The sequence below is a fragment of the Macaca fascicularis genome, chromosome 4 (assembly GCF_037993035.2).
Source record: "Macaca fascicularis isolate 582-1 chromosome 4, T2T-MFA8v1.1".
Lineage (NCBI taxonomy): Eukaryota > Metazoa > Chordata > Mammalia > Primates > Cercopithecidae > Macaca > Macaca fascicularis.
The window spans coordinates 31,012,694-31,037,078 of record NC_088378.1 but is presented as its reverse complement, the minus strand read 5'-3'; the positions used below and the strand labels follow the sequence as shown (position 1 = coordinate 31,037,078).

At 34.1% G+C, this 24,385-nt stretch overlaps 1 long non-coding RNA gene across 2 annotated transcripts in view; it reads left to right on the top strand.

Annotated features, from left to right (window-relative positions):
- The first annotated feature begins 12,488 nt into the window (after positions 1-12,488).
- Positions 12,489-24,385, top strand: part of LOC107129410 (uncharacterized) — a 67,596-nt gene continuing 55,699 nt past the window's right edge. For both annotated transcript variants that reach the window (XR_010586073.2, XR_012433422.1), the window contains exon 1: positions 12,489-12,712. This is a non-coding gene — a long non-coding RNA (uncharacterized lncRNA). The remainder of the gene's footprint in view (positions 12,713-24,385) is intronic.

Genomic DNA, 24,385 nt, shown 5'->3' with positions numbered 1-24,385 from the left:
ATTTTTCCAAGTATCTCAATTGATGAAACAAATCTTACTATTTTGCCAGTTCTCCTTGTTCCCTGTCTCTTGGACTCTGATTTCCTTAGCATTTCAAATAATTTTATTTTCCTATATCTAATTTCTGTTCATCTGCATAAAAACAATATATAATCTTAGGTATCCTTTTGGAACATCTGAATTTATTTATGTATTGATACATAATAGTTGTACACATTTATGGGGTACATGTGATATTTTGATACAAGTGTACAGTGTGAAACAATCTATTGGGATATTCATCATCTCAAACATTAATTATTTCTTTGTGTTGAAAACATTTCAAATTTTCTAGCAATTTTGAAAAATACAATAAATTATTTTTAACTATACTCACCCTATTGTGGTATCTAACATTGGAACTTATTCCATCTATATAGTTGTATTGGCATTTACCAATCCCTCTTCATCCTCAAAAATCTGAAAATTCAGCAATTACAATGCTGGGTAGAGATTCAAAAGAAAGAAAATCAATATATTGAAGAGATAGCTGCACTCCCATGTTTATTGCAGCACCATTCACAATAGCCAAGATATAGAATCAATCTAAGGGTCCATCAGTGGATGAGTGAATAATAAATATTGCATATACACAATGAAATAAATATTATTCGACCACAGAAAAGGAAATCTTGTCATTTGCAGCAACATGGATGGAACTGGGGGAATATCAAACTTTAGCAAGTCAGCTACTTGCCAACTGTATTCAGTCTTCACAGAGCATTTCAGACCTATTCTTTAGACAATATTCTAGCACAGATTGCTATCAAATAACTTGTGAAATGTCATAGGTATTTATTATTAGATCTGTTCTTCCTCTTTCAATTCATCTGCATGGTTTTGCCAGAACAATATTTGATTTGATTTGACCCCTTCTCCCCAACTGCATGAGTTTGAGAGTGCTTTTATGTTGCTTACAAAAGTTACTTTGAACATCTTTTTAAGGTTGAAAACAAAATAATTTGACCCTAATTAAATCTATCTAACTGGATTTTACATCACTCCCAATAAGTCTTCTATTCCAACCCAGTTAGCTTTCTTACTGTCCATCTAATCCCCTTCCGTATACCAGCCTCATGGAGGCCTCTTGGTCTTGATTCACATCATTTCTCCCACTAAAAGCAGCTGGAGCATATTCATGGTGCTTTGCAGTTCCCAAAGCATTTCTGCAGGCATTATTTCATTTGATCCTCCTTGTAATCATAACAGATAGTCAGGATTATTTTTCCCTATTAGTCACAGGAGAAAGTCCAGAAAGGTTAACAGGCTTGCAAAAATCATATGACTCTCAATGCACCCAAAGTCTTGTGATTTTGAAAAAACTGTATTTATCACAGCAGAACACTTCTTAGAATACTTCCTGAGACCTCATTAAGCTTTCTATTTATTATTCAAGCCTAATTAAATTGTTTCTCTTCCTTAAACGATCTTATGTCTCCAAAAGCCCACAGAGATCTCATCTCATATTAGATATCTGCACAATAGATGTTTAATAGGTATATTCACTTTTATCTCTTAATATTTTGATCATGAATCCAAAGAACTAGAGTGTCATTTTGGCATGGGCAGGGATGGGGTAGTTCTGAGTGCTTACTGTGGTGTTTTGATACTCAAAGTATTTTGGTTGAATGAGGGAATTCTGTTTTGTTCGTATAGGTCAGAATTTCCTATGCCTAACATATTCAAAGGAAGGATTTATTCTTGTCTTCAATTATTATTATTTAAAATCACTCTTTAGATTAAAAATATTGTTAGAATTCAAAAACAGTCAAATTTAAAAGGACAGGTTTTATTTTTCTTATGGCAATTTAGTGGTAGAATTCACATAATAACTTAAATAAGTTGACTCAATAATATCCAGTGTTGTTTTTGCCTTTTGTCCAATGATTTTTTTTTTGTTTTTAGACAGAGTCTCCACTCTGTCACCCAGGCTGGAGTTGGGTGGTGCAATCTCCGCTCACTGCAACCATGCAAGCTCCACCTTCCAGGTTCAAGCAATTCTCATGTCTCAGCCTCCCGAATAGCGGGAATTACAGACATGCACTGACAAGCCTGGCTAATTTTTGTATTTTTAGTAGAGACTGGTTTTCACCATGCTGGCCAGACTGGTCTCATACTCTTGGTTTCAAGTGATTCGCCCGCCTCTTCGTCCCAAAGTGCTGGGATTACAGGCGTGAGCCGGTCCCAATGCTTTATTTTTATTATGAGAAATATTATTTGACATTTCAACCTCACTTTAGTTCTCAGTTATTAAATATTTTCTGAGAACAAGGTGTGGCTGCTTAGTTTTCTCTGAAAATGAAAGAGATGTGGGTTAGCTAAGTAAAATCAGTATTATTCCACTGTGATTAACCCCAAGATTGACAAACAAAAATTTCAGTTGGTCACCCTATGTGACCTTAAATAATCTTTCTTAGCTATCATGCTACTTTTACACTGCTAAGTTATCTCTGCTTGGCTTGGACATATTCATCTGACACAATTACACATGACAAGCCAAGAACAAATAATATCAAATGCATACTAACATTTCCTAGTCTTCTGGTATTCAACAATCTTGGGAAAACATAATAGATTGGAAAATCTTTCATATACCAAAATTGTATTACATATTACATATACTTATTTAAAGTAAACTAAACCCACATCAAATGATATATTTAGAAAATATTTATCTATAATTATTACTGATCTTTAGATTTGTCAAATTGTACTGCCTGAATCATATTTCCTAAATGTTTATTCAGTGAGAAGATCACAACCAATCAGATATATACATATAGCTCTCACTGAAGATGGAGTATAGAGATTTTATCTACCCATAAGAAATGGAACCAGTTCTCAACCATGTTTCCTACAAGAGGGGTTTCTAAAATTGTTTTATCTGAAATATTAAATTATTCAGATGATGGGTTCTACTTCCAGAGTTTATAATTAGTATGTGTGGGATGGAGCTTAGGCATCTTTCTCTCCCTAAGTATATTTATAATACTCTGCAGATGATTCTTATGACTGATCAAGGTATTGAATCGCCATTTAAGAGAATTGCCACCACTTTTACTCTGAATTATTTTTCTCTTGCAATACTTTTGTAGGCTGTTTGCCACTTGCTTAGGCATGTCACGCTTCAAATGAGTTAGATGTAGGAAACTCTGACCTATAAAGACAGAACAGAATTCATTCATTTAATGAAATTATTTGAATATCAAAGCCCTCATAATTCAAAAAAGTTGCTACTCTAGCCCTTTGTTCAACTCTATATTCTTTACTGGACCCAGCAGTCTGTTGAGATTCAAATAATCTTAAAGAATATCACACTTGAAGAGATTGTAATTCTTTAATTTTACGATAATTATTAGCATCTACTTAGGAAGAGGGCTATATTAGACTCATCAAATAATGTCACCATGGGTAAGAAGCAGCCATTGCCATCTAAGGACTTGCCATAATAATAACAACAAACATCTCTATGAGATATAGGAGGATAAGACAAGAGTGCAAAGGAATGTAATTTAAGACTAAATGTAGTAAGAATGGCACAAGGTCTTGGGAGAAGAGTTCACAGCCCAATTAGCCGATCAAGATTGCCTGCAAGGAAAGCAGAATTGTTATTAGAGACTAGGAAGGGAAGGGGGCGAAAAGGATGGGGAGAGGTTGGTCAACAGATACAAAACTACAATTTGGAGGAATAAGTCCTAGTGTTACATTGCACAGTAGGTAACAATGGTTTACAATAAGGTATTGTATATTAAAATATAGCTAGAAGAGAGACTTTTGAGGAACCTCACCACAAATAAATGACAAACGCATAAGATGATGGTCATGTTAAATACTCCAATTTGATTATTATGCAATATATATGTGTATTAAGACATCAATTTGTAGCCCACAAGTATGTACAATTACAATGTGTCAATCAAAAAATAAAAAAGAGATGCTGCATAAGGAAAATCACATTTGTGCAGGCAATACATGATGAGTGAAATTTGCTAGATAGAGATGAAAAAGGACAGATTTCTGTAACAGAAAAAAGAGTTTAAACAAATATTTGAAGGCTGGAAAACACAGATTCTATTTGAAAAACGTTACCTAGTTCAGCTTGTTTTAAGAGTATGGCACATCAATAGTATAGAATAAGTGAGAGGTCAATGAACCAAGTGACTGGGTGTTGAATGGATATTGATATCACCAAACATATTACAGGGCTAGTGGTAAAAATAAAGACACTCTCCAAAAAATAAAATATTCAGTGAATGAGAGGGAATGATTTGGAGAATGATAGACAACTGCAACAAAGTGGGGTTATTGCGTAACAGATTCTGAAACGATGCACTTAAAAATATATGGGTTTTTGTGGGGGGACAGAAGTAGCTATAAAGGGCAGAAAGAATACATACCTCGTCTTGTTGACTGGGAGAAAAAGCCATCAACCGAGGGACATACAAGTTATGCTGTATCTAATATGATGAAGTGTCCAGTGGAGAGGAGGCTGAGAATATTGCACTTGTTGAGATGACAAACTCATGAGTTCCAGGGAGCACTGTGAAAGAGTTGACAAGGCATGGAAGCTTCAGTTAGACCAGTGGATGTGCAGATGCAAGTTGGGGTACAAGTTCAGTTGATGCATGGGGAGTAATTGGGCAGGTCAGAGAGGGTCTATTATGCCACTGTATGGGCTTGGGATATTATTCCAGGTGAGACTGAGCCATTGGAGCGTTTTGAACAGAAAGTATTTCTCTGGCCTCTTTTGAGAAAGGAAGTAAGGAAAAAGTGTGAAACAGAGATACCATTTAGGAAATTTTTGCAATAATCTGAGAGACAGACAGTGTCAATTTAGGATAAGGTGGTAGAGATGGGCATGGTTATAACGGGTCAGATTCTGGAATCATTTAGAAAGTAGAACCAAGAAGATTTTCTGAAGGATTAGATATGGAGTATAAAGAAAAGAGAGGAATTTAGCATGACTCGAAAGTTTTTGTCCTGAGTAACTAGAAGGAGGAACTTGTTACTAACATAGATGATAAAGACTGTTCAAAGAGCAGGGTTTGGGGAAGAATATCAGAAACTCATTTTGGAGTTTTATGTTTAAGAAGTAAATTAAACATCTAAATGGACATACTGAGTAGGCAGTTGGATATACAATTCTGTAGATGAGTACTTCAGGGAAGGTGTATAGGCAGGAGTATAAATCTATGAATTGACTGTGTATAGGTGGTAAAAGAGAGGACAAGATGAGCTTCGTTTTCTCTTTTTCTGATGCTCTTCCCAGGAGCAAAACTTCCTAAAACAAAAATGTACCTCTACCGAATTTTATTTACCAAGACCTGATTTCAGGCTGGGTGAGATCTGGTGGCACGTTGGAATCTAGTTTCTTCCTCCAGGTCTTCAAGATTGTGTTGAGTTCAACAAAAAGTAGATTAAGCTCCTTTGAAAGGCAGGATATGCATCATAAATTAAGAAAAAGCATGTACTACTGCTATTAAGACAGATTTGTTGATAGTTCTTAGAAGTTTTTCTCATCAGGAGTCAGAAGCCCAGTAACATTTCCATTCATTCACTTCCTGATTGAGTCGTTCATTCCTTAGCGAGAAACACTCATTAAGTACCTTCTATGAGGAATAGGATGGACAATACTTGGTGTGGAATAATGTAAGGTGTGAGGGAGGAGAAGGAAGATTCTTGCCAAGACTTCCGAGGTGTTTAGCTTGTGTGGTGCCTCTTAACCAAGCTGGAAATAGCAGCAAGGAGCAGCAGGGCAACTGGGTTTGTGTAGGAAATTATATTTTTACCTCTTAAAATCAAGAAAATTATAGGCTACTCAAATGAACTGTCTAGTAGGCAATTGTTGCAGTATGTTCAGAGCTCAGGAGGATATTAGGAAGGGAGAGATTCCATGCCAGAAATCCTGGACCAATTTTCTCCCAGATCATAGCTACACCGGATCTTTCTTTTTTCTAGGTCTCAGCTTAAATGTCACATCCTTAGTGACTTTCCTTTCTCTTACCTTATTCTCTTCGTGTCCTCTTCTTCATGGCAATATACCATTTAATTTTTCTTATTTATTTACTTACTTGTTTGGTGTATTTACATATTTAGTGTATGGCTGTAGTACTCCACTTTAAGTTTCAAGATGGTGATGACCATGATTATTTTATTTCAACTAACATAAATGTCTGGGACATAGTGATCAACAAAGCGGTGTACAATAAATGAATGAGATATACAATTGGGAATTTATAGCACATCACTGGCAGTAGAAGCTCAGGATATTAATGAAATTTCTAAGGTTTACAAAGAAGAGGACCAGTGAAATAATCTGAGGACATTTCAACGTGAAAGTAAGAAAATAAGAAAGTAATCATTAAGGTGATTTTAAATAACCGAAAGAGAACAATGCCTTGAAACCAAATGAAGAAAGTATTTCAAGCACAGCACTTTTTTTTTTTTTCAAAGAAAACCAAAAGTTAAACTCTAATTCTTGGTCTTTATTTTTGTAGAAAAATAAAAGAAACACAAATCAAATAAAAACAATCTCTAGTCATTTATTATTTTTGCCCTTCTCTTTCTGATTAACTATGTCTATGAACCACAGATATTGAATGTATTTTCCTGTACATTTCTAGTTTTTCTTTGGATTTGGAACTATTATTTACTTAGTTTTAAAAAAAACCATCTTAATTTTCTTATACCAGTGTCCAATGTAGTTAAAGAATAAAGAATATGCATTTGCGTGTCTCTCAGTGTGTAATATGTAGAAAGAGTGTATGTATGTGTGCTCCTGTGTGATCTTTTAGATAAAAGGCGGGTTTGAGTCAATGAAAATATTTCATGAGTCCTATCTAGGTCTACATAAGAGAGCTCTGAAAATACAAAGTGCATAGGGTCTAAATGTACTGATTAGAAGATCTAAATGTCGTCAAGAATGACCCACGGAGTGAATAATTTGTTTCTCTAGGAACATATGGAATCCACTGACTTCAGGAAATATTTTCAGAGTGCACACATATTTCTTTAAGACATTAACATCCCAGGGGAAAAGGAGGAATAAAAACATGACAGGGAGTAATTTAAAATGGCAGGTACTGCAGTTTTCTTTTCCTGTGCTGGAAACCTGATATTTGATACCAATGTAGATGATTTTCTTAAGATTGCTATAAAAAGTTGATACTGTTCTTTCCAAATTCTCTAAGATTTATTTTTTCCTCCTCCTTTGTGGAATTTTGTTGTTTTTGAATGGCTTGGCTTGTGGGTACAAAGAAATCAAAACATTGCACATTATTTCTTAAAATGTAACCACAAGAAAACGCAAATGTTGAGGCTCTGATTCACAAAAGAATATTGCCTATTAGTTACGGTATGGTTCAGTGGGAAAATGGAGTCTAAAATTAAATTATATTTCACTAGACTGTAACACAATCAATCCTTGATTTTTGTGCATCAGTTACGTTATTTCTCTGTTTCATTTTAATCTTTTCAGCATTTTAAATAAGATTATAACACCTCAGGTGACTTAAATGCTGGACTTCAGTACAGGCAACATAGGTTCTAAGTCTCATTTTGCTACAGATGAGATATGTGACTTTTGGGAAATTACTTAAATTATTTGAGTTTCAACTTCTTTACCTATATAAAAGGACTGATACTATCCATCTTAAAAATTATTGTGAGGATTAAATCAGATAATAGAAATAAGTGTGCTTTTCCTTTCTTTGTTTCTAAATGTTTAGTCTTTGGCTGGCTGCTGAAAATGTTAAAATTACTGGGTACATTATCCACAAACCTTGGAGAACATAGTCTTCTACCTGAATCTAAACTTATAAGGCAATACTTGTGGGAAAAAAATTTCAGAATTACTTAGGTGATGTGGTTGTCATGAAATAAAGCTGTGTTATACTGTGGAAAGATGGTTCCTGTGTTTATAAACGATAGGCTTCATCTGAGGATACAGATTTTTATGACAATGGCATTTGTAATGATGACCCACAGTATGAAATACATCCTAATACTGCAACTCTGCACATTCATGAATCCACTAATGAAGCCATCCCATAACTTAAAACCTTTCTTTACTTTAGATATGAATATATCTCTGATTGTATTACTACAAAGAGTATCTTTACAAACTTTAAATTTACAAAATTCTTGGCAATCATCTTATTAGCATTTCTTTTTACAGTCTGAAAGATAATATTATTTTTGGACACAAACTAATCAACAACTGGTCTTCGACCTAAGGCAAAACTTAAGTCACCTGCCCTCTGATACTAATAACTTTTACAAGACAATTTTGTTTGACCACTTAGCTTATTTATATTGCCGTGGTTGTTGTTTAAGAGACAACAGGGGGCCCTTGCAGGGCTGGCTTCATGAATATAGAATCTGTTTAGGTCACACAGGTTTCTGTCCTCAGAAAGGCCCTGTACTTGGTTTAATGCTATGCTGTTATCATCTTGAAATTTGTAATAATTTTTTTTTTAAAACTTGTGATTTGTAACTGAAGTTTGATGGACTAATAAAGCATGCCTATGAGTAGAGAAGGTATGAGCAATATGTGTGTTTACAGTTCCTTATACCATCCATTTGTAAAGAGCCTTTCTGATGCCTCATCAACAGAATTGCAATGAATCCATGAGGCATGGGGTTTCAGCAAGACTCAAAGTAAATACAAAGTTAAGTGTGTTATGGAAGCTGCTATGCTATAGAAGGAAAGAGAGAGATAAGGCAAATCCATAGTTGTTTTTTCTTTCATTCCTTCTTCACTCATGGGTAAACTGAAGGTAGAGAGTATTAGTACAATGTGTGCATATCAAGAAATGAAATGAAAACAGGCGAGTTAGCTTTGTGCAGGGTTTATATTGTTCTAGTAAGAACCAAGTGCATATGCATGTATAAACTACAAAATAGGAATTGTATAATTTCAATGATTCTGCTTACAATAGTATGTTTTTATATTTTTTAAACTTGATGTTGCATAATATAAAAATGAACAGTAAAATTTATGTTAAAATTTAAAATTTTAATTGTTCTTTTCTTAGAATGACATTAAATAGCAAATAAAAGCACCATGACAGTTTAAGAGAAAAAGCACAATATAAAAGAAAAAGCTTTATATTTTAATAACTTTTAATGGTACTTTTTTCCTGCTTTGTGAACAAGGGACTTTGTATCTTCACTTTGCATTGAACCCCATAATTTACTTAGTTGGCCTAAACTGCAAAATTTAATCTCTCTCTCTCTGCGTGTATATATATATATATATATATACACACACACATATATATAGATATATATGTGTGTGTGTATATGTATGTCAATTAAGAAAAATTAGTGGTTAGATAAAAAGGATCACAGGAATTCATCTATCAATTCATTTCTTTATTCGTTTGTCCACTCAATTATTTATTGAGCTTCTATTAAATTGTCCTAGAAACTATAGATTCACACAAGTGAACAGGACAGAGCATCACTGCTCTCATGGATCTTGGTATGTGGGGAAGACATTCATTATCATTAAATATTTACAATGTCAATTATTTAATAAAAAATATGTTAAGGGATAAGAAGAAAAAATCCAAGATGTATGAAGGTATATAATAAATGACATCTAACTGCTAATATTGGTTCAAAAGCAACTGTAAATTTCCTCTTTCCTACCTAGTAGATGTCAGACACTGTTTAAGGCAATAAAATATAATAAACATTGGCCCCAAGAAACTCCCAATTTATTACAAGTATCATGTATTCATCATTAATATGTAATAATGTACAATACTGTTATGACAGAGATGGATTCAAGGTGAAGCAAAGACAAAGCAATCATTTTCTGAGTGTTGGTGTTGGGGTTTGGGGTAGAGAGCCCTTAAAGAAGCCTCCCACTAAGAGGAATGTGGGAGCAATAATTTTTGTAGGATTTGAGAAGTCAATATTTTAAATATTAACACCTTAAATCGAATGAGTGGAAATCAGAACTAGTGAACTTTCCTATGATATGTTGCTTTTCCCTGGGCTATAGTGAGCATGTCTCCTCCAGATCTTTATATCTCTTTTTATTGAAACAGAGATTTTACTTGCTCCTGTTCTAGAAAACTCTTTGAATACCATGTAATTTTTCAACAGTCAATATCTCCTTCTTTGCTATTTAGAACTTTGTTGCTAGGTTAATTATTCTCTGTTGCTATGCTAACAGAAGTGATAGCAGCTGTGGTTTACCTTAGTAGAGATTCTGTTTATTTGATTAATATTGCTCATCATTGGCCAAAAGATTCAATTCCTTGTCTAACTTTCAAAATGCCCTGGCATATTTCTCTTATCTTTAGTTTAATGTCTTTTAATACATAACTTCTGTGATTAAATATTCACATCTAAGTTCTTTCTAGTATTAGATTATAACATTGCCAAGAACTGTAACCTACTTAAATCTTTAAGAACATTCACTAGATTACAATTTCTTTATATATCACATTGTACTGAGTAGGCTACAACATTGCAATATGAAATATTTTCCCTCTTGATTTGTAATGAAATTATCTCTAGCTACTAATAGTAACTAGTGAAACTAATGGTAATTTTCCTTGTTTAAAAAGTGGATTTTGGGGGGGATTTCATATCAATTAATGGACTCTTCATCTTAAATACTTTTTCACTCTTTCCTTGACTGTAACATCTTGCTCTGAATTTTATTCCCTGGTTGCACTGATATACAGTTCCTGCTGTACCTTTTCTACAGTGCTTAAATTCTCCTAAATTCCAACATTGACATGGATACCACTTAACTGTCTTTCTACAGTTTGTTTTCTGAAAATGAATACTCTATTCAGATTACTGATCTACCATATTATCTCATTCTTATGTCTATATGGATTTATAATTGTTTTCAGGTTCCATTACATGTTTGTGTGTTATGTCCCTTCTTGAGAGTGAGGGTCAGGGTCACGTTTGTAAACGTGCATAGTTTGACTGATATTTGGAATGTATATGTCATGAGTGCATAAATTTGAACATTTCTAAAGCACGTTTAATTTAAGGGAATTTTTTTCCTCCAAATAATGAGAGGTCTCCAGGTAAATGTAAATGTACCCATTACATTTACCCAAGTAAATATACCTGTTTTTGTGTGATTTTAGGAAAGGAGAGTCATTTTTTAAAAGTCTTCAAATTGTAGGCAGTGGACTAATAGGACCTGAAGGACCAAGTACAGGTACCTCAGAAGTGGTCTCTTGCCATGAATATCAATGGAAGTATCATTAAAGGTGTTTGTTTGTTTGTTTGTTTGTTTGTTTTTCCAATTTCCTTCTTTCATGTCTGCATTAAGAAATCTTGGGGACAAAATTCAGACTCTTAAAAAAAAGTTTAAGACCACAAAACACCATGACTAAATTCATTTCTGATATAGCACAAAGATTCTAGTTCCTCCATTGAGGATTTCTTTCCTTTTATGATTTTAATAATTCATCTAGAATCACAAAATAAACCTCTTCCCAAACCTCATATTATATTCCAAAGCAGAAGTTGCAAGTCAAGAAGCTCATGTTGTAAATTCTAGGGTCTTCTCTGTTAGGATCTGTGTAGATCTCTGGCTGGTTGCTCTATGCCTGGTTCTGGAGCCTCTGCTAGTGCATTCTAAGAAGAACAAGGGAAGACCAGCAAGCCACAGCAGAAGAAACTCAGAAGGAAATGTAATTAACTTCGAGGCTTTCACAGCTTTAGACCTTGGTTTGTGATGAGTAGAAGAATGTCCATCATGAGAATGAAACAAGTGGAATGAAACCTTATGTTGGTACAACTGCAGTTATCAATGAGAGTGACTTCACCTTCATCCAAATATGTAAGAACAAATTATCTTACCTGACTGAGGGCAAAAAACTGAGGAATTCCCATTGTCTGACCTGTTATTGAGACATAAAATACCTCCACAAAAAATGTTTCCACGGCCCAACACACTATGAATATCACAATGAACCAAAGACTGTCATCACTAAAGTAATATATTTAGAACATGGTTAATGGAACCTGAGTAAAAAGTTTCTGATTGTGCTGTTCTGATCATTCTAAAGTTCAAAGCATTGCCATTTCACCAGGGAGGAGAAAACTAAACTAAACTAAAGTAAGACTGAATTACTCTCTAACTTGGAAAACAAGAGGACATGCCTGACAGAACTAGTCCCAAATAATTCAGATCAGATATCATATTCTTCATCTTATATCCAGTTCTTAACTTAAAAGAAAGTTGTCTACTGTAAGTTCACTTGGTCAACATTGTTCTATAATAACACTATTTTAGGTGATGGTTAGGTTTCCAAGATTAGTGCAAATGTCTACTTTATTCAAGAAAACATATGCCTGAAGTATAAACATGTACAGAACATGTTTTGCTTTTCACAATGAAATTATATGAGAAAGATTCAACAATAGTTTCCCGTAGATTGGTGCTTGAAGAAAAAGTATACTTCCATTAGACAGAGAGTTAGAAAAGGGCAAATTTGTGTGGGTTTTTAAGGAGATACATTGACATTTTCAAGGTCTTCAAAGCCTGATAGTATTCATAGAATTTGCGGTTAACTTTACTTAAAACGTTTAACCTTTCTCTTTTCTTATACAGGTAACGTTCCACAAACCCACACCTGTGTTATCAACCATACCTTAGGACAGAAGGAACGAGTTTGCGGAAAGGATGGTAAGTGTTTCTGAATAAATCGAAAATGCAATAGGAGATACATGAGAAGGAGTAAGTGGCCAGAGCAGTATATTTATAGACAAGGAATAGTACCCAAGATGGAATTATCTCTGTCGTGATAGAAATGAAAATGTAAGAACATTATTGCAGACACAAACCTTCTCAATGAAAAGAAGTAGGTTGTGGAGAAGAGATGCTGAGACATGCATTGGACTTATAAAGAGGACAGGGCCAGAAAGGCCAGAGCAGACACTAGTTCAAACGAAGGAAGAAAATAAAAATGAAGACCCGACCTGTAGAAAAATTGCACAAGTAAGCAGTATAATCAGGGATCGTTTCACACCCTTGATTACAAAGGAAGACAGACTAGCCTGGAAGCTAGACTATTGAGCTAGACAGACTAGATCAATACAGAAACAATACTCAGTTACTGAGTTACTAAGGAGCAGATCTTATGATAATCTTCACATGGGTTATTGTATCTTTTTTTCATGAGAACCTCAATGTGGATGTTATGATTATGAAGGGCCATATAGTACATTCATATCCTCAATGTGGATATTACAATTGTGAAGGGCCATATAGCAGATTCCAGTTTTATGGATGAGAAGGCTCTAGGATATAGAAACACTAAATAATTTTTCTAAAGTCATTCAGATAGTAAATGGGAGATAAGAGATTTGGACTTAAGAAGTTTGATATTTGCTGTATGTAAATATCCCAATGGAGCATTAAATGCTCCAAACTTAAAATAAGAGAGTTCAGGTGTGTGACTATTAGAGCTGAAATTGGATTCTTCTGGGGTTTATTTATTGCTCCTGCTGTCATTGATAAACCCTATTTCCAATGGTTTAAATCTCCCAAGTCCCTTGAAGGTGGCAGGTAACATATATCAAATCACATAGTTCCCATCCTAGCCACTAGGTGGTGGTTAATACTATCAACTCAAGAGTGTTTCCCGATACAGGCAGGGTGGAAAAGGACAAAATGTTTGCAGTTTTTAGTGGTCAAACTAGGTGCTCTTATTGTATAGTGGTGAGATGGCTAATTGTTTTTAAAAAGAAAAAATGATGTTGAAGGGACAGATTCTCTCATTCTTAACGTACTTATTGAGTGTCTATTGTGCTCCAGGCACTGGGATAGATACTGGAAACATAAAGGTAAGCAACAGAGTAGGGCAAGACATATAAACACCTAACCAGGGTTACATATCAATGTGGTGATTGGCTAAATAGAGATATATGCCAGATATAAAATTGAAGAGAAATATTGCAAAATGAGGTGTGTGTGTGGGCACACCTACATGTATAGTCAAAGAAAGATTACAAAAAGTTTAGGAACGAAGAGACCAAGACCTAGGATAAAGACTTTGCCACTTATGCAACAGGATGCAGTAACATTTATAGAACAGGGTTGTATCAATGATAACCGTACTATCAGAGTATGAATCATGTATAGTTCCTTTATTTTTAATGGCAATGACTCAAATTATAATTGGTTACATCTGATCACTCTGTCACTTTGGAACTATATATTTGATGATTTTATCTACTCATTATTTTAAAATAATGATCAATTCTACACTCATATGAATGAAAGACATCAATCTTCTAATTAGAGGTTCTGGTCAGATGATATAATTAGTGTTATTATAACTGTTGAGTAATAAATAAATAGAATGCAGCAAACTATGTGTGTATAAATAAAAATGGACTGATATTCTTTGTTTTGTGCATAGACGTATGTGTGTGTGTCTGTTAGCCAAAGATATTAACAACAACAAAAAATTTTGAATTTCAGGCTTAAATAAACTTGATTTTTCTCAACTTGTCATTTTTGTGTTTTGGAAAGCCTACATTTGTGAAGCTGAATTTTGTGAGGTCAGATACAGTTTTTGTTCTTATTATGCCAATTAATGTTAAGATTGGTTTCATGCTTGTGGCTCAGAAAAATACCAGGGTTGATATTACCACCCATATTGGCCAACGTGAGAAAGCAGAATCCTCTGAGTTGGCTCTGAACCCAGTAGCATTGGAGAACATCCATGCATGGTTAACCCACTTGCCAGAGGCCCTCTGGGAGTAGTCAGAGATTTGCCCTTCCTGATGCTTGAAAACCCTAATAGTGAGTTCAAGATTATCCACACCAGTCATCTATACACATGATAATCAGGATATTTATAGTAGAAAACCAGATATGGGCATTCCTGCTTAAATATTGTAAAAGAATGAAACTTAAACCTATTTTTAAAGATAGATAATTGAATATCATATAAAGCTATGTAGGCCAAGGAAACTAGAAATTTAATTATTAATTTAAGTGATCTACTTAAATACAAAAATTTAAATTTTCATTCTACCTCTATCATTGTGTTAGAAAATATGTCTGTAATATTCTTGAGAAAACTTGAGTATCTCTCACTAAAAAGCATGCTGTAGCAAAAGCAAAATCTCAAAAAAATAACAACATGAAATGATTAAATACCTACCTATATACATGAAAATTAACCTACTACTCTTAAAGTGTAGTAATTTTTTTTTCAAATCAGACTTTATTTGATTCAACAAGTTGGATGTAATTCATGATAAAGAAAAAAACCTGGAATTTCTAAGCTAGAAGAGCTCATAGAGCAACTCAATGAGGTTTTGATGGTGCCAAAGTAGACCCAGAATTTAATTAGTGGAGAAGATGGAAAGATATAAGCAATTTCATAATAAAAATGAAAGAATTTTACATTTTTGTCAGCCTAAAGAAAGGAATGAATAAAAATAAAGACTCTCAATAAAACAGACTTTTCTATTTCTTAATGAGATGGCAGTGGGTAGAGACTGAAATACTTTTTAAAATGTCTAATTTATGTCATCTGCTTGCTGTTATATTATCATCACTACATTAACTTCTCTACTACTCCTGCCTAATTGTAAAAATTATAAAACAGTGCTCGTTCTTATGTGCACGGTGTTTTAAAAAAGTTAGGTCAACAGTGGCAGAAAAAATTGGGAACCTTCTGGATAAAATTAGAAGTACACCTAAATTAAAATGTAGACTAAAAAACACTTCTTTGCCCAATAAGAATGTAAGTTTTTTTTCCAGGCTAGACACTGAGGAACAAAGAAAACCACATTGATTTGTGACAATACTTTGCATTATTTATGAGTACCAGGAGTGCTCCTAGTTATATAATTAATGAAATAAATCATCTTGAACCAGTAATACTTTTAATTTACCTGGTAGAAGTAACTAAGAGAACACTTTCACACTCCTGGCCACATGCATTTACCAATAGAGAAAACGATTTCCAATAAGATGAGCTCACAATAAAAAGTTACCAATGAGATGAGGAAAAAAATCTAATATGAAAAGATACAGCAAAGAAAAATTAGGCACTCAGAACTTTAGAACACAGAATTAGAAGTTATGGATTATAAAGCAAATATGTTTAAATTGATCATATCAACACAAAATAAATTGAGGAGTACAATGTGTTATGAAAAATGAGTAGACATCTTTGAAAAATAACCAAATATAATCCCTAGGGAAAACAATGTAATCATTTTTTAAAGACCACTTGAAAGCAGATTAGGTGTTGCTAAAGGGAGAAGCTCTGAACTAGAATATAGGTCTGAGGAATTACCCAGAATGCTGCACATAAACATAAAAAGATTAAAAACACGAAGTACAGACTAGACACATAGGGCCTAGAGTGAGAGTGAGGAGATGCAGTATTTGTTAAACAGTGTGGCAAACTCAATATACAAAGATAATTTCTCAGAAGTGATGAAAGACAGGAACACTTACATTAAAAACAGCAACTCATCGAGTCTCAATCAGGACACATGAGAATAAATATGTACCTGTAAATACTGTAATGAAATGCAGAATCACTAAAGATTAAAATAATTCTTTGAAGCAACTAAAGATAAAAAATGTATTACCCAGGCCAGGCACAGTGGCTCACGCCTGTAATCTCAGCACTTTGGGAGGCTTAGGCAGGCAGATCATGAGGTCAGGAGATCAAGACCATCCTGGCTAACACGGTGAATCCCCATCTCTACTAAATATACAAAAAAAAAAACTAGCCAGGCGTGGTGGTACCCGCCTGTAGTCCCAGCTATTCAGGAGGCTGAGGCAGGAGAATCCCTTGAACCCGGGACGTGGAGGTTGCAGTGAGCTGTGATTGTGCCACTGCAGTCCAGCCTGGGCGACAGAGCAAGGCTACTTCTCTAAACAAACAAACAAATAAATAAATAAATAAGTAAATAAATAAATAAATAAAAGTATTACCCATAAAACAACCAATTTCTCAAGACAGAAAAAGACCAGATGTTATAGATAAAATTGTGTCTGCCTCAAATTCATATGTTGAAGTCCTAACTCTCAGTACTTCAGAATGTGACCTTATTTGAAATAGGATAATTACAGATATAATTAGTTAAGATGAAGTCACCCTAGAGTTACATGGTCCCCTAATCCAACGTGACTAGTGTTCCTATAAAAAGGAAGATTTGGAGACAGATGGGCACAAAGGAAAGACAATGTGAAGAGAGAGAGAGAGAAAATGGTTATTTTTACAAGCCATGGAGAGAAGCCTGGAACAAATCCTTGCCTCATCTCTCTGGAAAGGAACCCACCCTGCTGACACCTTGCTTTTGGACTTCTAGCTTTGAGAACTGTGTAATGCTAGACTTCTTTTGTTAAAGCTACCTTATTTGTGGTGGTTTGCTCTAAGAGTCCTAGCAAATTAATACAACAGACAACAATGGAACGTATTATAGCTTCAGAATACTGAGGAAAGTTAACTTTTCACTTGAAATTATATGCCCAGCTATCATTTACATATAATGACAGCACAAAGACAATTTTCAAACAAATAAGAATAACTTTCTCCATTCAGAGATTCTCATAAAAATTTCTTTAAAGATGTATCTTAGGAAGAAGAAAATTGAACTTAGAAGGAATAAATTCAATGCAAGAAGACATGATATGCAATTGGATTTCTGAACCTGGAGATAAATTTAAGCAATCATTAGTTTATTAAAATAAAAATTCTAATGAGTAATTTTACAGATGCTAAAGAAAGGTGCCAAGGAAAAATGTGATAAATATAAAATAAAAATAGCACCCAAGTTTAGAAAAGAATAATTAACATTAAAGCATAATAAAGTTCTTATATTGTTTTGGAAGAATATGTTACGATAAGATTTATTTTTTATTCGTCAAACTGACTGACAGGAAGTAAGACAAATAAAAGTTTTTAATACTTCCTGATTTATGCAGTGATGGGTTGAGAAAGAAAAATTAGCAAGGGAATATATAATTAATGCTGTTGTGTTTGTAACAAGTGAGTAAATTTGGTTTCTTAAAATAAGTATATTCTAATAAATACAACTTCATAAAAATAATATTGTGATATATACATTTCCTTCAGTAAACAAATAAGGCAAATCTTTTGTAGTCATAGCTTAATTATATGAAAAATGATGATAAAAATCTGAAGTTAATAGCAAATAATACAGTAAGTTTTCTTGCTCTTCTCATTTAACAAATACTCAGAAATGTAAATTTTTGATACTAAATTACAGAACATGTAAAGATTTCATGAAAGTACAATCTTTGTATCACTTGGCAAATGCTTTTTAGTTTATCACCTTTATGAGAAATCATATGTAAATATTCTCCAAAATTCTGTTACTTTTGCAGCACATCTCTATATGGTTTGGGACTGGGAGTTTCAACTACAATCTCAACTAAAACTGAATCACAAAATTTGGATTTACAATTTTCTATTTCCACACTAGAGTTATTAATAACAGACATTGCTAAAGCAAATGCATTTATATTAAAAATTAAATGTAGCCACTAGAAAAACTTTTTAAGTATAAATATGGAATGAAAAGGTGCAACCAGTATGAACAATATTAGGTTGGATAAGATAAAAACTAGCAAATAAAAAAATGCTAAAAATAAACAAAATTTAAAAAATAATTCCAATAAATGTAAATGGAGTAAACTTTTTTTATTTTTCTTGAGATGGAGTCTTGCACTGTCACCCTGGTGCAATCTGGGCTCATTGAAACCTCTGCCTCCCAGGTTCAAACAATTCTCTTTCCTCAGCCTCCCAAGTAGCTGGGATTACAGCCATGTGCCACCATGCCCAGCTAATTTTTCTATTTTTAATAAAGATGGGGTTTCAGCATGTTGGTCAAGCTAGTCTCGAACGCCTCACCTCAGGTGATCCACCCTCCTCGGCTTCTGAAAGTGCTGGGATTACAGGTGTGAACCAACGCATCCAGCCAAGAGTAAACTCTTTAGTTAAAGGCAAATAATCTCAGATATAGAAAAAAGAATAAATTCAATTATATTTATGAGAAGCACACATTAAGCATAACAAAAAATAGCTAGTGTTCACCTAGGAATAAGCACATTTCATAGTGCTTAGAATTATAACTTCTTCCAACCTCACAAAAGCCTTTTGACATAGTATTCAGCTGGATTGACCTGATGCTTATGTCCAGAACTATCTGGAGTAATCACCCTTGGCCAATGTTATGATATATTTTAAGTAGTGATAAATTATTTTCTATAACCATGGGTTCATGAGTTGTGGATGCACCAATTTGTCAACACTGTTTTGTAATTGATGATTTGCATCTGTTTTTGGTGGAACCTGGGTAATTTTTATGATTAAGGATGATCACATAGCTGGAATGTGCCTATGTGACCACCTCTCTATAACAGACCCTGTCATGAGCAGACTTTGAGCTTGTTGGTGCCAAGATGCTTTGCATGCATTTTGATGGCGATTCAAAACTAGGAGAACAAGTCAATCCAGTGCAATCCATAGTGAGAAGACAAGCCTGCATCTGAGATTTCCAGACCCCTTTCAGTGAATACCTTCGTTTTGCCATTGTTGCATTGTATCCTTTACCCATAATAAAGCTATTTTGTGAGTATACACTATTTGAGTCCTTTCAGAAAACAATCACTTACGATAATTAATGTAAAATTGAGGCAGATACATACTAAGTTAATATCTCTGTTTTAAAAATGAGAAGAGGGAGGCATGGAGATGTTAAAAAACTCCCCCTGGATAATACCGTTATAAAGTGACAGAGCAGGGACTTAAACCCAGGAAGTCTGAGAGCTCAAGACTTGCTGTCTTCCCCACTGCACTACATTGCATCTCTGGTGGAACAGAAAAATTAAAAACAAAGATAGGGAAAACATACTCGGCAAATAAATTCAAAGAGGAAACTTGTGCAGCTTTATAATTAATGAACAGAATAGATTTTGAGGCAAAAGATATTGTAGAGAGAAAACTTTGCTAAGTAATTTTACATAAAAATACTAATCAAAAAGATGTAACAATTCTGAACACATGTGCACCTCTATCAAAAGAATCTTATTATGTGTAAAAAAACTGACACAATTTCAAGAAGAAATTGATCAATCCACAATCATGATGCATAGCACCACTCTTAATATTTGATAAGTCAAGCAGATTAAAAATAATATTGATGTTCAAAATTTGAACAACACATAAAAAAGCTTGATAATCTTGGCATATATGTAATTTTGCTCTTAAATTAGAGAGCACATGTGACCACATATTATTTTAAAAGGATTATTAAGGTATATAACAGGTATATATAGCATATAAACAAAATGCTTTTTAATTTAGGTTACATTTTCTTATCATTCAGTGACAAAATTAGAAACAAATAACAAAAATGACCCACAAACCTGTCTTATATCAGGACATTTAACAATGAACTTCTTCACTTAGACTTTTGGTACAAATGGAAAAATATAAATCAGAATATTTTTCCTTCTCTTCCTGGCACACTTAAAAAGCAACAAGAAAAATAAACTATAAAAACTCCATCTTGAGTGTGAATATAGGAGAAAATTATAATACAAATATATATTTGAGATTAAGAGCAGAGGACAGAGAAGGGCTCACTAGCAGAGTATCTCAGAATGCCCCAGCAAAGGCTTGGTGTGGTGGCTCATGCCTGTAATCTCAGCACTTTGGAAGGTAGAGACAGGTGGATCACCCGAGATCAGGAGTTAGAGACCAGCCTGGCCAACATGGTGAAACCCTGTCTCTACTAAAAATACAAAAATTAGCCAGGTGTGGTGGTGTATGCCTTTAATCCCAGCTACTGGGGGTGCTGAGGCAGAAGAATCACTTGAACTGGGGAGGTAGAGGTTGCAGTGAGCCAAGATCACACCATTGCACTCCAGCCTGGGGAGCAGAGTGAGACTCCATCTCAAAAAAAAAAAAAAAAAAAAAAAAAAAGCCCCAGCAAAGTGTTCTTGTGAAGCTGAAGGGAGTACCATAAAGTGCAAAAACCACATTCAGCATTGATGTTATTCAATGCACATAATAGTGTTAATTATTAAAATCCTGCAATAATTCAGAGTAGATTTGTACATAGTTGCTGTTCCATGCTCCCTGAATACATTCACCAACCCCTTTTCAGCTGCCTTGGCTTTCTCTGCTCCCTTCCTTTCTGTACTATTTGCTAAATATTTTAAATATTACCCTGGCTAGTCACTTTTTTACAATAAGCATGGGAGCTAATGAGATTAAGGTTGATGGCAGAAGGCCTCCTTGATCTGGGAAAAGGGAGTTGCAGAGGTATGGTTACAACACACACACACACACACACACACACACACACACACACTCTCTCTCTCTCTATATATATATCCCCATACATGCAGGAAGCACTTCACCTCTACAGTAGTGGTAAAGGAGAGAATTTGGTATGTAAAGTCTGTAAGGCTAATCTGGCCCATTCTATCTTTGCCTTCAAAGAAAACTCTTACAAACAGTTGATCCAGAAAATCCAACTAATTCAAAAATAATAAAATATAAAAAGAAAAAATAGAATTTATACAAAGATACTATAAGAATAAAGAAGAAAATGAGCATTACAATATGCCAATAGATTAAAAAAATATATACCAGAAGAGGGACACCACGGAGTAGTTGAAAAGCATTATCAATTATAAAGATGAAAATAATAAAATCAATGAGTTAATAAATTCCATGCTGGAAAGCTACAAAGAAGAAATGAAACACACACACACACACACACACACACACACACACACACAAAATTAAATGGAAATTAGAGAAAGAGTGCAAAATGAGAAAGCATGATAAAGATTGAATATAGATGCAAAGAAATCCAACATATGTGTAATTAATTGGAGTCTCCACAGGAAAAAAATAATGGGAAAATATGAATATATAGATAATTCTAATATATCTTTAAAAAGAGCTAACAAAATCCACATATTGAAGTGTCACCATGTTTGACAGAAAATTGATCCAGAAGTGTTGACACTGAGATATATTCTAGTAACTTTTAATTTTAGATATAAAAAAATACATTTTAGTCAGTCTAGATGCTCACTTAATTTGTGTGTGTGTGTGTGTGTGTGTGTGTGTGTGCATGCGCATGCATGGTGGTAGAGAATGGAGACTATTCCGAGTTTTAATTCCACTGTGGCAATGTAAGTTTCCTGTACCTCATCCCTATAGTTCATAGCAAGGACAAACTTTGAAAAAATACAAAAATAATCATAACAAATAAACAAAAACCCCAAGTGACCTAAAGTTTCTAAAAAGTAAAGAAAAGTAGGCAATTTGTAGAGGTGAGTTAAAGCCTGAAAAAGCAACTGGAATAAGTAGGTGATTTCTTTTCTTTCTTCCTTTATATGGTTTTGCCCCAGGTTCAGCCTCACTCACCAGGTGTGCTGCATGGGCAGCTAAACTTTCAGAATAAATGCTGACATTTTTCTGACCTAAGCGATAAGTCTCGAATAGGGGATTTTGTCCCACGGGAAACATTTAGCAATGTCTGAAGACATTTTTGGTGTAACTGGAGGTAAGAGTTTGAGATGCTACATATTTTTACAATACACAGGAGAGCACCTTACAACAAAGAATTATTTGGCCCTAAAAGTCAATAGTGCCAAAGCAGAAAAACCTTAAAGCAGAGTTACTGCAGGAAAAAGCCTGGGCAGGTAAGAGAGTCAGGGGAAAGTCCCAGAAGAGACACAGTCAAAGAAGAGGATCCCTTAGTTCAGTGTAAAAACTCATTCGGAAAAGTGCACCTTTTTTTCTTTTTCTTTTTTTTCCCGAGATGCAACCTTGCCACGTTTTTCTGGCTGGTTTCCGTTTCCTGGGCTGAAATGATTCTCCTACCTTAGACTTTTGAGGAGCAAGGACTACAGGCACACACTATCACAACTGGCTAGAAAAGTGCACACGTCTTAAATTTATAATGTATCAGTTATTGTGAAATGATAATGCCCAGATAACACAACAAGGGCAAGAAATAGGATATTACTCGAGTTCTAGAAGCCTCCTATATAGAAGAAATAATGGTTAAGAAACCTGTTTTTCTTATAGACAAATCTGCTTCAACAATTATCAATTTAAGTCCAATCTTGTTTTATGTGTTCCCTTACCCATTTTTTTCTCCCCCTATATCATTTTGAAGCAAAATCAAGAGATCTTAGATCTTATATCTACTTTCACATATATTAGTATGTGTATCTGAAAGAAAGGAACTCATTAAAAAAAATAACTACAGTCACATTATAAACACCAAAACACCAACTGTAAGTCCTGAATATCATAAAAGCTTCAAATCTCACATAGATGTCACTTAATGCTTGGTGTTTTGTTTGGATCAGATGCAAGTAAAGTCTGATTGGTTGATTTGCCTTGAAGTAATTTTTAGTTTGTTTCTCCTCCATTTCTTTTTTTTTTTTTTCCCCCAGGGTTTACCAGTCTGCAGTTTGCTGATTATATTCTTGTTGTGTTATTTCATGTGTCCCTATATCCTCTGTATTTTCTATAAATTGCCCTTTAGATTTAGAAGCTTGATTAGATTGAGATTCAATTTATTAAATTATTTTGAGGGACAAGACCTGACAGAGGTGCCTATTATCTTCTTTCACTCCATTAATTCATTAGAGGTTGCAAAATAGTGATTTTTTTTTCGAATACGATTATTTTTATTTGCTGGACTATCTATATTTAAAGTTTGCTTTTTTTCATCATTCTTTGCCTGATGTTTGTGCCTTTAAAAATGCTTTTTTTATGTACTTTTGTCCAGGTTTTAGGGTTGTTTTAGGATGGGCGGCTAAATCATGCCATCTTGGAGACAATCTGAAGTTTCTTTGTTATCTATTAATAGAGCTTCACAATTTTTTACAGGTCTTGCATATATTTTGTAAAATTTATTCCTAGAGATAAATTGATTTATATAAAAATCTAGAAACTCTTGTACTAGATATTCAATTATACATTCATCCAGCAACATTAATTGTATTTAACTACCTGCAAGTCTTATTTTAGACAGTCTCCTGAATGAAGTAAGTCAGAAATTGTCTCTGCCCTCAATGAGCTAATGGAAAACAACAAACTAATGGAAAACATGTTGTTTTTCATTAGCTGTTTGTATTAGTCAGGGTTCTCTTAGAGGGATAGAACTAATAGGATACACACACACACACACACACATATATATAGGAGTTTATTAAATATATATATTTATATACTATATATATATAGTAGTTTATTGAGTATTAACTTACACGATCACAGGGTTCCACTATAGGCTGCCTGCAAGGTGAGAGGCAAAGAGA